The sequence below is a fragment of the Durio zibethinus genome, chromosome 27, assembly GCF_047325235.1.
Source record: "Durio zibethinus cultivar Kanyao isolate XHJ-2024 chromosome 27, ASM4732523v1, whole genome shotgun sequence".
Classification (NCBI taxonomy): Eukaryota; Viridiplantae; Streptophyta; class Magnoliopsida; order Malvales; family Malvaceae; genus Durio; species Durio zibethinus.
Window position 1 is genome coordinate 5,560,436 of NC_143188.1, and position 14,992 is coordinate 5,575,427.

General features: G+C 29.8%; 1 long non-coding RNA gene across 5 annotated transcripts; it reads left to right on the top strand.

Annotated features, from left to right (window-relative positions):
- Positions 1-1,408: 1,408 nt before the first annotated feature.
- On the top strand, positions 1,409-10,623 carry LOC111280185 (uncharacterized). Of its 5 annotated transcripts, XR_016334835.1 has the most exons (8): positions 1,409-1,509; positions 2,414-2,492; positions 2,612-2,781; positions 5,256-5,355; positions 7,068-7,198; positions 9,319-9,712; positions 9,922-10,036; positions 10,105-10,623. It is a non-coding gene; the product is annotated as an uncharacterized LOC111280185 (long non-coding RNA). The 5 variants fall into 5 exon arrangements; XR_016334834.1 differs by lacking the exon at positions 5,256-5,355 and having other exon boundaries at positions 9,319-9,849; XR_016334833.1 differs by lacking the exon at positions 5,256-5,355 and having other exon boundaries at positions 1,410-1,509; positions 9,319-9,849; positions 9,959-10,036.
- The last annotated feature ends 4,369 nt before the right edge of the window (positions 10,624-14,992 follow it).

A 14,992-nucleotide genomic window follows, 5' to 3' on the forward strand; every position in this document is an offset into this window, starting at 1 on the left:
ATCAAAGGGATCAGAGATGTTGTCATAAGTTTTCAAAGTCAGCATTTTAAATTTCTTTGGGTGCGATCAATGTCCTTGTTAAATTAGGAAGTTTCTAAAAACTTAGCTCACTATCAAAGGTGGAGATTTATTCTTTAGCTCTTTTTTCATTGCCTTCATTCAAGCTACCAAGTCCTTTTTAGGTTATAATTCTAAAGTGGACTATTTGGATTTTTAGGTGGTGTATGTTTAGGTGTTTGTGGGATACTGGTTCAAAGGTGTTTCATTTTCTTTAGGTAATGATAAGGTAGCATTATCTTTATAGGTCAGTAGCTTTTGTGTTAATGGGTTTTTCTGGGTTATAAGGTTTGGTTCTTTACAAGTTTATCGAAAAGTCAAGAATTGTATCATCCTTTTCAATGATTGTAATTATTGGGTAAGTGTTTCAAATTATTCCATTGTTGAAGTTTCCTATATAGGTCGGTTAAGATTTTGTTGGTTAAGTTAGGTATTAGTCTCAGTTACAACATTGTCTTCTTCTTCAATGACTCTATTCCTTAGTGCTATATTAGCTCGATTAAATGGAATATCCCTTACCTAGCATGCCAAAATGTTAGTGCTAAGCTATCTTTTAAAGGATAAAAACCTAAAATCACAAGGTGAGAAGTTGGTTAATAGCAAAGGTTAGAGGTTTCTCTAACGGTTGTGCTCTTATATTCAAGTCAGTGCTTGAGAAAAGAGAAAAAAAGAGGAAAACTTGAAAATAGATATATATCAAGAATTGACTTAATAGTAACTAAAAGGGTTATTTATACATATGAAGTGAAGGTGTAAGGCCTGGATGGCCTAAACTTTAAATGGTAAGGCTAGAGCTTATGCTATTAGCCTAATTTGAGCTGGCAGTCAACAAAACCTATTAAGAGGTGATAAGTCAGCATTCTCGTATGCTATCTAGTGGTTATTTCAGGTGGTTAAGCTGTATGGATCTTGGAACTTTAGGTTGGCCTAGCATGTAAGTTTGGCTAAAAAGACCAAATTGCTTTTGTTTGGCTGATGACTTACACTATGGAGTAAAATATCTATTTTACCCTTATAAAATACCCATAATAGCTTTTTATCATGAATCATCTTGCTATACTCTAAGTTTAGTAGAAAAGACTTTAAGATGAAAGAAAAAAAAAAAGAGAATTTTTAGGTCTTAGAACTCTTATCTAAATTAAGTTATTATGTTATTGCTAGATATGAGGAAATGAAAATATGATGAATATATCTATACATATATTAAAATTAGTCCCTTATCTCAATTTTATTGTCCACACTTTTAAAGTCTTAAAAGAATTGAAGGTTAATTTCAGTCATAAAAAATTACTTATAAGTGTTTGTTTTCTCTATCGTAATGTTTCCTACTATCTTATCTCTTTTTCTCTTTGTCTTTTTCTATTGTGTGCTACTTTTCTCCTTTAATTACTGGCTTTAATTGCTTTTATAACTTGGGTTTCTAGGAAAGCTAGGGCAGTTTAACGTTCTCTTGTAAGTGATATCCAAGTCTTTTGCTTTTTCGTATTCCTTTCTTTTATTTTTTTCTACTATCATCAAGATCTGATTAGTATTGCTATTTGGTTTTCAAAAATAAACAAAACCCATTAAGGAATCATATTAGTTTTTCATTCTTTATAATTAAAGTTGGCATTTAATTTGGTTTATCGTGAAATCTGATTACCTTTTGCAATTAGTTTTTAAAAAATAAGAGAAATCCCATGAAGGAATCTGAGTTAAGTATTAAGCCGATTGGACAAAATCTGAAAAATCTAATAAGTAATCTATGTTTCTCAGTTTTTGTATTTTCAGTATTAATAAAATTTTGCATGTTTGATTTTTTTTTTTAAACTTTTTTTGTCATGTATCATTTGTTCAAATATGAGTTATACTATTACTTATATTTTCTCTCAATATGAGAAAATGAATAATAAAAAAATTTAGAAATTTTCTTTCACTATTTTTTTTTTGTTTGTTCTATTTTTTGATATTTTTCTTTGTTTTAATTTTTGATATCTTTGATCTATAAAACTCCATTGACCGTTAGAAAGAGAAAACAAGATATAAAATCAAAGGTTCTAATCCTAATTTTACTTGGACATTCATTTAAATCTTGATTTTATTTTTTGCTAAACTAATTCATTGGTTGTTTCAATCTATTTTGACTTTTAGTTTTTTTTTTTTTTTTTTATAGCTGAAAAGAAGTTTGAGTTTTCATTGCTGTTATATTAGAAATAAATGACAATGATGAAAAACGTTGAAAGATTTACCAATTTGACTTTAGCAGGTTTAGTGAATTTAAGATGCAAGGCTTGCAAGTTTTATCTTCTATTTTAACTATTTTGCTTTCTTGCATCTGTAGTATTTTATATTCTTCTAACATGGAAAAGTATCTTAGGTGGATTATGCTATTTGGGCTGCACAGTCTGTACCCCTGTGCCTAATCTACCCCTTTTTCACTTAACTTCTTCTGCCAGGTTCTATGCCTTTTACCCTAGCTCCCATCATGATAAAGTTCTTTTCAGTTATGCATTTTCTCAAACAATTTACGTTTGTTTCTTATGGATGTTTCTGTTTTTGTTGTTTGGTTGCAAAGACAATGCAACTAAAAATGTTGCTATCAAGGGTCGTAATATTAACTTCTCGGTTAATACGAGGCAAGGCAAAATGGTGCCAATTCTTAAGGATTGTTCGATTTGGATTCCTTCGGGATAGTTATGGATGCTTCTTGGTCTTAAAGGTTGTGGTAAATTTACCCTTTTAAAGGTATATTCAATCTCAACATTTCTTTTTGCCTATTAGAAAATCAATATAGGTATTGATAATCTAAAACAAAAAAGCCACTTGCTCCACTTGGCGTGATAATAGATCAATTTTAATTTCCCTAAGAATTTGTAGACTTCACCCTTGAAATTTTCAAATAACCTTATACACTTTTAAAAGAGTGTAAATAACTAGGAAACTAATGGTTTTTGGGGTGGGCAAGTAGCATTGCTCATTTAAGAAAAAGCATGCTGCCATTATGTGTTTGATAAACTATTAATTTTCTTTTTGTTATGAAAATATAGCTTGAATTATTATGAGTTGCCTATATTGTGAATCATACAGATCTTGCTTGGTCTTTTGCCCTCAACAAATGGAACTTTATTTGTCTAGAGTCCAAAGAGTTATATATTCCAAAATCTAGACCATCATGTTGGTTCTTTTCCTTAGGAAAAACTATTTATATTATTATATGTTTTGGATTTTGTTCTTGGATTAGTTTTATTACTTTTATTTTTATGATGGTTTAAGTTTTTAGGGTGCTTATGATGTAGATCCTGTAATTATTCTAACCTAAATTTGATCATGGCATTGCAAAAACCTTATTGGTGCTATTGGTTAAACATCACTATTTTTCATTCATATTTGGTAACTAAAACAAGAAATACGCTTAGTTAACTTTTTGTGACAAACACATGTAAATTATTCTTGTATCTTATTTAAAAGAAGTTGTTTTAAAGCATTTTTGCCCCACTTAAGAAAATGGGGCTAATTGCTATTTTTGCAAGACGACTTCAAATTGTCATATTCATATACTGCAATCAAAAGTTATTTTGCAAACACTAATAAATTGTTTTGTAATTAGTATATATATATAATATTCTTTTCATCTTTTACAACTCATATTTGGCTCTAGATAAAGTAAGAAATCAATATTCTACAATGCAATTAGACTACAAAATTGTATTATCAAATATACAACTAGCGGTTGCAATCCAAAAAGGACAGGTTTGTAAATTAATCAAAAGTTTGAAATTTTAGGATGCTATTAGGTTATTTTGCATGACTTATTTAATACAATGTACATTTTTTTGTGCTTAAGTTGAGTTTTCTTTTACTTTATGTGGATAATTATTTTGTCATTTAAACATCATGTTTTTTCATCCTCCCGACTAATCATTATACTATTTTTATCTCATGATAAATTTTTTGGTTGCATAATGATCCATTATATTATTTTTTCATTATATTCACTTACTTTATAAATGTTGCATTTCATGAACAGAATTGTGTTTATATTTATCTTCAATTGTAAGCATGAACATAATTATGTTTGTATTCATCTTAATTGCATACATGAACATAATTGTGTCTCACCTAAGCTGATATAAAAAATCCAACACATATGTCTTTCCTTACTAATATGTTTTAGTATTACTTTCAAAATATCATTAGAACATTGAAATTAATAAGCCTAATTAGTTATGTTGAGCTGACCACCTCCAAATATGATGTGTACATTTGACCAAAACTTAGGTAAATTAAAAAAAAAAGTGTGGAAAATATTCATCTTATTTTTAGTTATCATAATTCAAATTTCATTTTGCAATACCAATAGTCACATTCTTAAAGTTATAATGTAAGATGGGATGGTAATTTAAGATATCAAGAAAGAATAGCTTTTAACTAGCATGACAAATACAAGTAAATTAGTTATGCGTTTTAATTTTTAATCATTGCATTCAAACAATAAGTCCATCACGAAGCACAAGAATATCTCTATATGTATAATAATATCCTTTCATTTAGCAGAACATGTAACATGTGATATGATGAGTATACATAATGCATTGCAATTTTAAGATTTATATAATATGTAAAATAATATCTTTCCACTTGGTAGCACATATAACATTAAATGATGTATATTTTATTCGATTCTGTTTATACACTACACCTTGTTGCTAGATATATAAGAGATTTTGTTTGCCTTGATAATTGCAGCCTTTAAATTAGGTTTCTTTTATATTTTGGGTTGTACATATGTTTTTTCAACTTTGAATGTAATTGATTTATTCATGCTCATAGGATATTATATTTTTATTATATTTAAATTGAAATTGTGATGCGAACCAAATTAGAAGGAATTTTTTTTTTTGTTCATTGATAAGAAATAGTATTTCAAACTTCAAAGATGTAGTGTTCTAGCTCATGAGCTTTCAAAAAATTTAACTTTACTTTTTGTTTGATACCAATATATAATCAATTATTGCACTTCCTCTCTTTGTTCAATGTTGACTTTAGCATGTCAACACAATGTTGTCCTGATGATTTTTTTAACCATGTATGTTCCTATATATTTTTTTAATTCTTAAATTTTTATCTTTTGAGATATTATCATGGTTAACTACAATGACGAGCGGTTTGCTCAATTGTAAACTAACACATAAATTTGTTCATTTAATATTGATTGAAAGTACCTTGCTTACGCTTCAAAGAAGTTTCTATATGGCCATTGGTTGTTACATTTGAGGATCAATGACATGGATGCAACCTTAACTTTTGACAATCTTGCAGGTATTTTTTATTTATTTCAAAGTAATGCTATATTGAACTTCACTTTTATAATCTTTATATATTTGCATGTTTTTGTGTAAGAGGAAAAAAAATCATAAAAAATCAAAACCATTAATTTTTTAAAGCAAAGCACCATAAGAAAGGCTATGAAAACAATTTTGTGTGTGATATTTTTGTTCATAAATTTGCTTTTGTGGAAAGAGATAGAATCGGGAAAGGAATAGGATGTTTAAGTTATCCAAGAAGGTTCTGGCATGGTTATTATCAATGTTTGAACAAATATATTTTTTATAATTTGTTTCAACAAATATAATTTTATTTTGTATAACTTATGCTTTCTATTAGTTTTTGATCTTTATCTTTAATGTTGACTTTTCCTTAATTATGGATTTAGCGCTAATGAAATTTGCTTGGTATAGATTTATTTTATATAACGTATCGTTTATATTGACCTTTGAAAATATATATTTTATGTAAATTATGTTTTTTATTATCTTATGGATCTATACTTTTTAATTATACATTTCATGTTGAATTTTAAGGTATTATATAAATACAACTTTATTTTTTCAATGATAGTCATATCAACTTTATCTTTAATGTTGACTTTTTCTTAATTATGGATTTTGTGCTAATGAAATTTGCTTGGTATAGGTTTATTTTATATAACTTATCCTTTTATATTGACCTTTGAACATATATATTTTATGTAAATTATGTTTTCTATTATCTTATGGATCTATACTTTTTAATTATGCATTTCATATTGAATTTTAAGGTATTATATAAATACAACTTTATTTTTCAATGATAGTCATATCATCATGATATCTTCATATGATAATTCATACAAAACTAAAAAATGTTACTTTTATCGTGCTCATGCATTTAAAATGCTTACACATTTAAATTAGCTTCCTGCAACGTAATACGGGCCTCTATCTAGTAATCATAATGCTAAAAACAGTACCTTTAATGAATAAGTAGAATGCATGTATTCATTGGAAACAAAGCCATGTGATGGGCAGATAAGAGGTGTAATCCGCAAGTTTGGCATGTTTACTTTTATTGGATGATTAGCCCAACAAGGGGGACTATTGAAGTGCATGCAGACACATTTTTGTGTGAACCATTGAAATGCGTGCATACACATCTTTATCTATCTTCCGGTCGTTTAACAACAATATGGTCCAGTGTTGCAATTAAATTTACTCATTACCAGTTGATCACTGATTCCAACTGAAATTTAGGATACTGTTTAGATGAGATTTATTATTCTAAACGGTAATAAGAAGCCTTCTTTCAAGAAAATTACCACGTCTCTTGTCTCTCTAAAATCCAATCAGTTTCTTGACCTTGCTGTCACTTATTGTAAGTTTCCACACTTTTCAACCCTGGCCCCTTGGAGTTTGATGCATATTATATAGGATAGCTCTGATTACATTTAACTTGAAGACAAATTGCCTTGGTCTTGTTTAAATTCAGTCAGAAGAAATGTAAAGTTTACTGGTGAATTTGTTGGATGCCCATACTTCATTTTTGTAAAGCAACAATATATTAGGAACAGATTTCAAAGATTAACAAATATGGAGAGAGTTAATTCCTTTTCCTAGTAGAATCATTGAAAAATAGTGTATAATTACAAAATTTGTCTACAATTTGCTTTAGAAGCTACAAATCAATCATGGTTGATTTCTTGATTCTTGGTGTAGATATGAAGATGATGAGCAATGGCCACCGGCTATGGATGTGAGCAATGCTTTCTCTACATCTTTACTCAGGTACAGTTTGATCAAAGAAATAACACACTGCGAAAAGACTGCATCACAAGGAAGTGTTAGAGGTCCATTGCTTGCTATTCCAAACTCTTTCTTTTGCTAGATTGAATAAGTCTCTTGATGATTTCCGTCTTAAGATATTATAAACGAAGCGTGAAGGGTTTCTAATCTGCACTACACACCACAAAGTGACCTTTCTCAATCATTGTTGATGTGCTGCAATCATTTGCAACAACATCTATAGACATACTAGTCAGTGTTATCTAATTCTTTTGCTTGATGGGAGCAAGTTTTTGCCATTGCCTAGCCAATTTTTTGAGCTTCTTAGAACTGATAATCTAAACTTATCATGTTGTTATCAAACGCCAACAATCTTTATAAACGATGGAAGCTATGCAAAATTGATAATAAAAAATCTTTGTTTCTGTACTTATTTGGCAGAGAAGACTAATTACTACTGGACACTAGAGGTACATGTCTATGAATTAACATAGGTTCGCAAGAGGAAAGGCAGCTTCAGCTCATACTTTATAATTTAAGAGAAAAAATCTCCTGCCCATCAAATTCTCATCTGAAGTATATATTTTCTACTTGCTGAAGTGTTATACTTTCTAAAAAGAAAGCAGAGCACCGTTTTTTTTTTTTTTTTAACTTAAAGAAATTCAATGCATAGATGTTTGTGGGATTTCAAAATTCTCTTCCTCTTGATGGAAGCTAACCTCTGCCATTTCCTAGACATCTTGATCAGTTTTCTGGAACTTATCATGCTGAGCAATCCAGAGAGAAAGTAAAAAAAAATAAAAGCAATAAATGTACTTTTATGCCTTAGAATAATATGAATATTCCTCCCAAGAGTTACATGAAATATAAATAGAAGAAAAGTGTACAATGAAGCCAATACAATGCATTCAAACTAGGTGAAATATCAAAGCTGCTACATTCTGTTTTAGATTAGATCCCATGGACAAAACAAAGGAAAAGAAATATAATAGATAGAACTAGAGAGTGAAGTTACATGAACGATAGCTTCGCATACTCTTGCCCCCAAAGCTGAAACTGGATGGCCAACTCTGTCTTGTCTGATTGGATAACCCCAAAACACATGCATATGTTTCATCTTTTTCTATGCAATTGCAAACTAGATTTTGAAGAATATCCCTTTTCAATGCAATTTAGTTATGGACTTCTCTTTGACCGTGAAATTTCATACATTTTTTAGATGTTAACCTTTATCTATTATGACAAAGGCTTCCTTTTTTTCAAGGATCTATACAATCTACAAGCCTTTTAGTACTTATCAGTCAGTGAATTGAAGGAAATGAAGAGCACAAGGTGAATCTTTGTCCCTATGGCCTATGTCTTACAGAAGCTTGAGGGGTTGGCTGAAGCAATCGATAATTAGCTTTCTAAGTCTGGTTAATAAAATTGCAGGAGGCGACACAAATTTTGGGTCTTTTTTAAAAGTATATAATGATTATTGATAAAAGAACCTGGTCAATGTCCTTTTTAGATGACTTTGAGTGAAAATTCATCCACAAGATTCAAGATAATGGATCATAAGAAAAGAAAAAAGGTTTCCTCATTCATATTCACGGAATGGAAAATCAAGTATTTAGGTTACAGGTGCCAAAACTGTGAGTTGCATACACACCAAGTCTATAAAAATCCAAGTCATCATGCCAAACATTAACAACTACTTGTAGAAGAAAAGATATAAATAGACATCTAGAATAATATAATATTGCCAAAACTTTTATAGATTCATATATAACTTATGTATTAGATACAAGCAACTAATTGCTGGGATGCAAATCCCTCATCAAAAGAAGTAGATAAGCAGCAACTGATTTTAATGTACTTGATCAAACCTTTCTCTATGTTTTCATCTACACCTCATCGGATGAGTGAAACTATGTAATTCATGAACATTGCACCACATGGCAAAGTGATTGTCCTATTAGTAAATAGGCAAGGGAATCGCAAAACGCTTCCTAACTATGGTGCCGAGGACAAAATGGCCTTTATTATCAACAGTTGATGCATTGAAACTATCTGCACTGATACCATTACATGTGCTGGGTGATGTAATTCTTTTGTTACTTGTGGCAGACACCTTTCTGCCGCTTCTTTGCTACTTTAATGATCTTCGTAAGGCTGATCATGCTTCCTTATTCTGGCTATGCAGGGACTGAAGAATAAGTTCAAGAAGAAAGGAAGGGACATACGCTTTAGCTCAGTGAAGGTGGTGAAGCAATCAAAATAGGCCCTTTTATGGTAGCTTCACATGATTCAACTATGATCTGTTCAGTATCTACAAACAAGTGACTGTTGGCCTGTTTGTCCTGATGGAAAAAAGTGCCAAGGGAGTAGCAACGAGGAGAAATGAAACTAAGCAGAGCTTTCTCCAAGTGTTCCAAGCCTTATCGGACAATGAAGACTATGCATTCCAACAAGGCTGAGTCGCAGGGCAACATTATATGACTTAACAAACCAAACTCCTCCTGGACAGCTTTAAGAGTTCAATAAATATGTTATTGCTGCGATACGACAATGGCACCACATGGCTTTTCTTATCTGTGGTATAGATGACAAAGTGACTTTTTTTTTTTTTTTGTATTTGCAGTTATTCATGAGATAGTAGATGGCAATGACAAGCAGAGAATTTAACTCATTTTAGTAATCTAAAGGGTCTATCGCATTTCAAGAAATTGCAGTTGTACAACAAAACATCTTTTTGCATACACTACAGTAGTTTAAATTATTTACAAGTTTCTTTTTATCCTTTTAGGGGTGCAGAATTAATCTTTACATGTTGCTTCACTCAGAACCACAAACAAGGAAAAATGACGATGAGCCGAAATGGTCAGTGATGGAATTGAGTACTGCTTTCTCCAAATCCTTAGGTAATCTTCTTTGTAACAACAAGACTATATGTAACTCATGAAGACTGAATCACACGATAACGTTGTAGGCCCATCGCTTGACAGACCAAACTCCTCCTTAGACATCTTGAAGAGTTTTTGCAAAATGAAGTTGCTGAGATATGCCAAGAGAATCACAAAACGTTTCTGATACATTGTGTAGACAGCGAAATGGCCTTTATCTGCAGCACCATCTTTCGGATAGTCCTTGGCGAAGTAAATATTTTCCTCCCAGTGGCAGCTACCTTCCTCCACTTCCTTGCCATTCTATCAAGCTTCTTCGTGATAATCATGATTGCTTTCTGACTAAGTTATAGATGAGCTAAAGCAAATGGGATTTCTGTGTTGAGGAGGGGAAGCAATTATTGTGATATTTATAGACTGAGCGAAAACAAAACAACTTTATTGGTAGCTTTCCACCTGCTTTGACTGTGATTATCTAATAAGAAAAAGGTATAATTATTTCTATCAGAATCGATGCTAGTAGGGACATATTTTGTAATTTCTGTCTCGTAGTTTAAGGACACAGCAGCTGTTACAAGCACTGAAAGGTCATATTCCAATCTCGCAACCACAAGAATAAATATAAACGAAAGAAGATTCTAAACAAGGCAAGATCCAAATTTAGTTCCACAACTCCATTTTTTTTCCCTCTTTGTTTACCAATGTTAGTTAAAACCAATTTACTTTCATCTGTTCTGCTTTCTAGAAATGATCAATTTACTTGGAAGGAAGTGAAGAAAACAGCTAAAAAAATGAAGCCCTAGATAGGTTAAGAACTTATGCCTTTTTTTTTTTTTTTTTTTGACAAAAAAAATCCTAGATTAAGGATAAGGGAAAGGAATGGAAGTGCTGGAATTCAAATATAGACTTGTTGGATACCTACTTTTAGAGAATATTTGGTATCATTTTCAAAATTATCTTGTAATTTAATCATCCACATAATCTTATTATTAAAAGTAACGATTTAAAATCACTTTATTTGATTATCTATAGTTAATGATAGTTAGAGATTCTGTTCTTAAAAAAAGGCCGGTTCCTTCGTTTGCATCTCACTTAGTAAACTGATCTTATCTCTCGAACTTTTAAACCAAGAAGATTTAAAACAAGAAAGAAATTCCTTGACAAGTTCTCTCCTTTTTTACCTTGATTTGCTTATCGTTTAGTTGGGGGTATTATTCTATGTTAGAGAATATGTTTCTTAAAAAAACTGGCTGGTTCCCCTGCATCTCTCATGCCATAAAAAATAATCACATAAAATTACGTCTGACTTAAATTGAATCAAATATTAATTTGGAACCTTAAGAAAAAAAATTAAATTCAGGTAATATATGGAAAATAAACATAGGAAGATATGCCACAGAAATAGAAGGTTTGGAACCCTGCCTTTGCACATGAAATAGAGTAAAACATCTTATTTGTGTTGGTTACAGATCTTCCCCCACTTTAACTAGCCAAACATAACAATCATGTAATATTTTGCTTGATTGATCGTGAAAATCAGTTGAATGTATTTTCTATCCATCATCTTGGGCAACCTCTGCTGGTCTTTGGTAGGCTCTCTAGTTAGGATACAAGTTACAAGTTCACCTTCAAACATGGACCAAAATTGACATCCTCTGTCATGAATTCTGTATTTAGCCACATTGGCTATCCATGTGCATAACATTACCATTAGCTGGGATAAGATCATATTAACTTCTAAAGATAATAGTCACTGATGCAGGATCTCTGGTTATATCCTTTATATATTTATTTATTTAAGATTGTCAGAATTTAAATCCTGTAATTGAAATGAAGAATCCAATACTTTATCATAAAAAGCAATTGTTGACCAGGATCTCCTGACATCATTTTGGAACAAAAGTTGCTTTTTTTTTTTGGCATCATAGAGCAAAAGAAAGTTAACTTTCCTGACATGTTGCAAGGGCCGTATATGGAGACAGGCAACAAGTAATTTTAGTTCTCAAATTATGGAATATGCAATGTGAGGAAAAAAACTTAAATGAAGTTTTTTTGGGTAAAATTCGTGAAATTTTATAATAGTTTTGATTAAATAAAATTAAAAATTAAAAATCAAAACCAATAAATTAAAAAAAATTGTTATATAAATTAAAAATATAAAATTTGAAAAAAGTTATATATATTTTTTATATAAATATTTTTAATAAAAATATGGATAAAATTTTTATCATTAAATAAATAATGATCAAATTTAAATTATAAATACTATTTTTAATAATTATTTTTACATATTATTAATTTTCATATTAAAATTTATTAGTTTATCGATTTAAATTTTTTTATTAAATTATTTTTTAAAAAAAATTTCATAAATTTCACCTAAACAACTTAACTAAATTTAGTCCCAAGATGAGAATTAGATGATAATTAGTTGATGAAGATATTGAACAACAAAAGAACACGTGGAACCAACAGAATAAGAAAAAAAAATGCACTGAAAGGTTCTCTGACTCAACCTTGATTTGGTCAATCCCTATCAAGGTTGGTTACATAGCGGATATACTGTTATTCACTAGGCATGGTTGATACGCTGCAATACTTAATGTTAGGTGTCCTTTACAATTTTCTTTCGTTTACTAGTACATTGCATTTTTTTTATTAAGCGACTAAGGGTTCTAAGCTTTGCCTGGTACATCCATTTCTTAAGCTAATTCAATTAGGTTTTTATACGTTGAACTTAACGAATATATATGAAATTATATTCTCACAACCTTTCGATAGATTCAAATTTAGATAACATATATATATGTCACTTGAGCCAACCATCCAACCATCTTTTGTTGACTGGTACTCTACATTTCAATTGTTTCTTTCTACAGCTAGTTAAAGAAATGCAATAAAAGTATTATGAATAACCCTTAGCTTTAGCCCTGAAGCCAATGGTGGTGCCACATAGGAGCATGAGTATATATTTCTCAAAATAAGAATGGCCCTTCAAGGTAATATAATTATTTTAAATTTTTACATATAAATTTCTAATTTATTAAATCTTTCTAATATTTTAAGTGGATTATTTATTTTTCAAGTTTATATAAACTTTATCTTTTCTAAAGTAAAAATAAGTATGATTGAATATATTTATAGGCAATGTGTGAGTCTCAAAATCTGACCATTTAGATGAAATTTTAAACATAAAAAGATTCGTTACCAATCACTTTTTTTGTTAAATATGATTGACCATTAAAAAATTTATCTTTTTAATAAAATCCTATAACTAGTTTAAAATTTATTAAAAAGATAATTTTGGTATTTAAAAATAAAATAAAATTTTGGAGTATGGTTACATATGGAAAGGATTAGCATCCCTATAGCATCCATTTTTAAAAATGATATCAATTAATCGCATGTTATCATTGAATTTTGATAAAAATTATCTTAGTTTTAATATTTAAAATTAATTCTTTGAATTTCATTTATTTTTACAAAATCTCATTTTTTATTTCATTGAAAATCCAAATCCTTTTATTTTGGATTAAAATTAAAACTTTGGTATCAGAATATTTGCTAAACTCTTTAATATCTAAGTGAAATTTTGAAAATATATTTTTACTTTAAGATTTCCAAGATAATCCATTAAAATGAAAATAATATTCTTTATAAAATATAATTATTGAGAATCCCTCTAACATCTAGTTAAGGTCTCAATAATTATTTTTACTCATAATATTATCCTATTTTATTTTTAAAACATTTCCTTTTTTGTTTTATTTTTGAAACCATCATTACACATTCATATGAACGCAACGAAATAAATAATGTAAATGTAAAGTAAAATGCATGAATGCAACAAAATAGATTATGTGGATGATAATTAAAAATGTAAATGCATGTAATAAATTATATTAAGTGAATAAAATGCAAATGGCTGAAGATGTTATATAGATTTAGAGTTTAGGGTTAATTAAAGATTTGAGAAAAGGTTCACCTTTAGGATTTGACTTTTCAGGGTTTGAGCTTTTGACTTTGAGTTTAAGGTTTGGCTAGGATTTCGAGTTTGATTTAGGGTCAAAGTTTAGTTTAGGTTTTGGTTTTAAGGTTAGGGTATGGTTTAGGATTTGACTTAAGGTTTGGGGACTTAGGGTTTAGGTTTTGATAGGTGGTTTAAGGTTGACCTAAGGTTTAGAGTTTGACTAAGTTTAAGGTTAGGGTTTAGGGTTTGACTTTTGATTTAGGTTTTGGCTAGGGTTTTGGATTTGACCTAAGGTTTAGGGTTTGACATTAGGTTTATGGTTTGATTTAAAGTTTAGGGTTTGACTTTTGGTTTAGGTTTTCACCTAGGGTTTAAGGTTTTAGGATTTTTAATTTTAAAAAAAAAAGCATCAATGATATTTTAAACCTTTTCACAAATCTCCAATATTTAGGGTTTAGGGTAATTGTTGAGAATACCTCCAATATCTAGCTAATGTTTTAATAACTATTTTTATTTAAGAAAACTAGAACCTCAGTTCCTTAAGGAGAAAGAGGTGGTAACCATTTTCATGAATAACCTCCTTGATAAGGTTCACTAGAAATGATTGGAGTCTCAATAGTGTTTGGTTTAAGGAAAACAAGATTGGTGTCAATTTAGCTAGGTTTAATCATAGATCCTTTTTTATTTTTATTTTTTGCATAAATCAAGAAATAAAAGAGTCGATGGTGGTAGATACATAATTGAGAATAAGGGTGCAAGTACTGGAAAAAGTAATCAAGGAGCTTTTGACATGAGAGCCAAAAAGAAAGTCAAGCGAGTAATAGTAAGAATGCTTGAAGATCATATCTCTGAGTGCTGATGAAAGGGAACATAAAAGAAATATCCTTAACTCTATGTGGGGATGGATTGGGGCTAAATGATAATGATAACCTAGGTCATTGAAAAGAGATAAAGGATGAAATAAATTACTTTAATATGGTGGATGAAGAAAACTTCATTGGTTG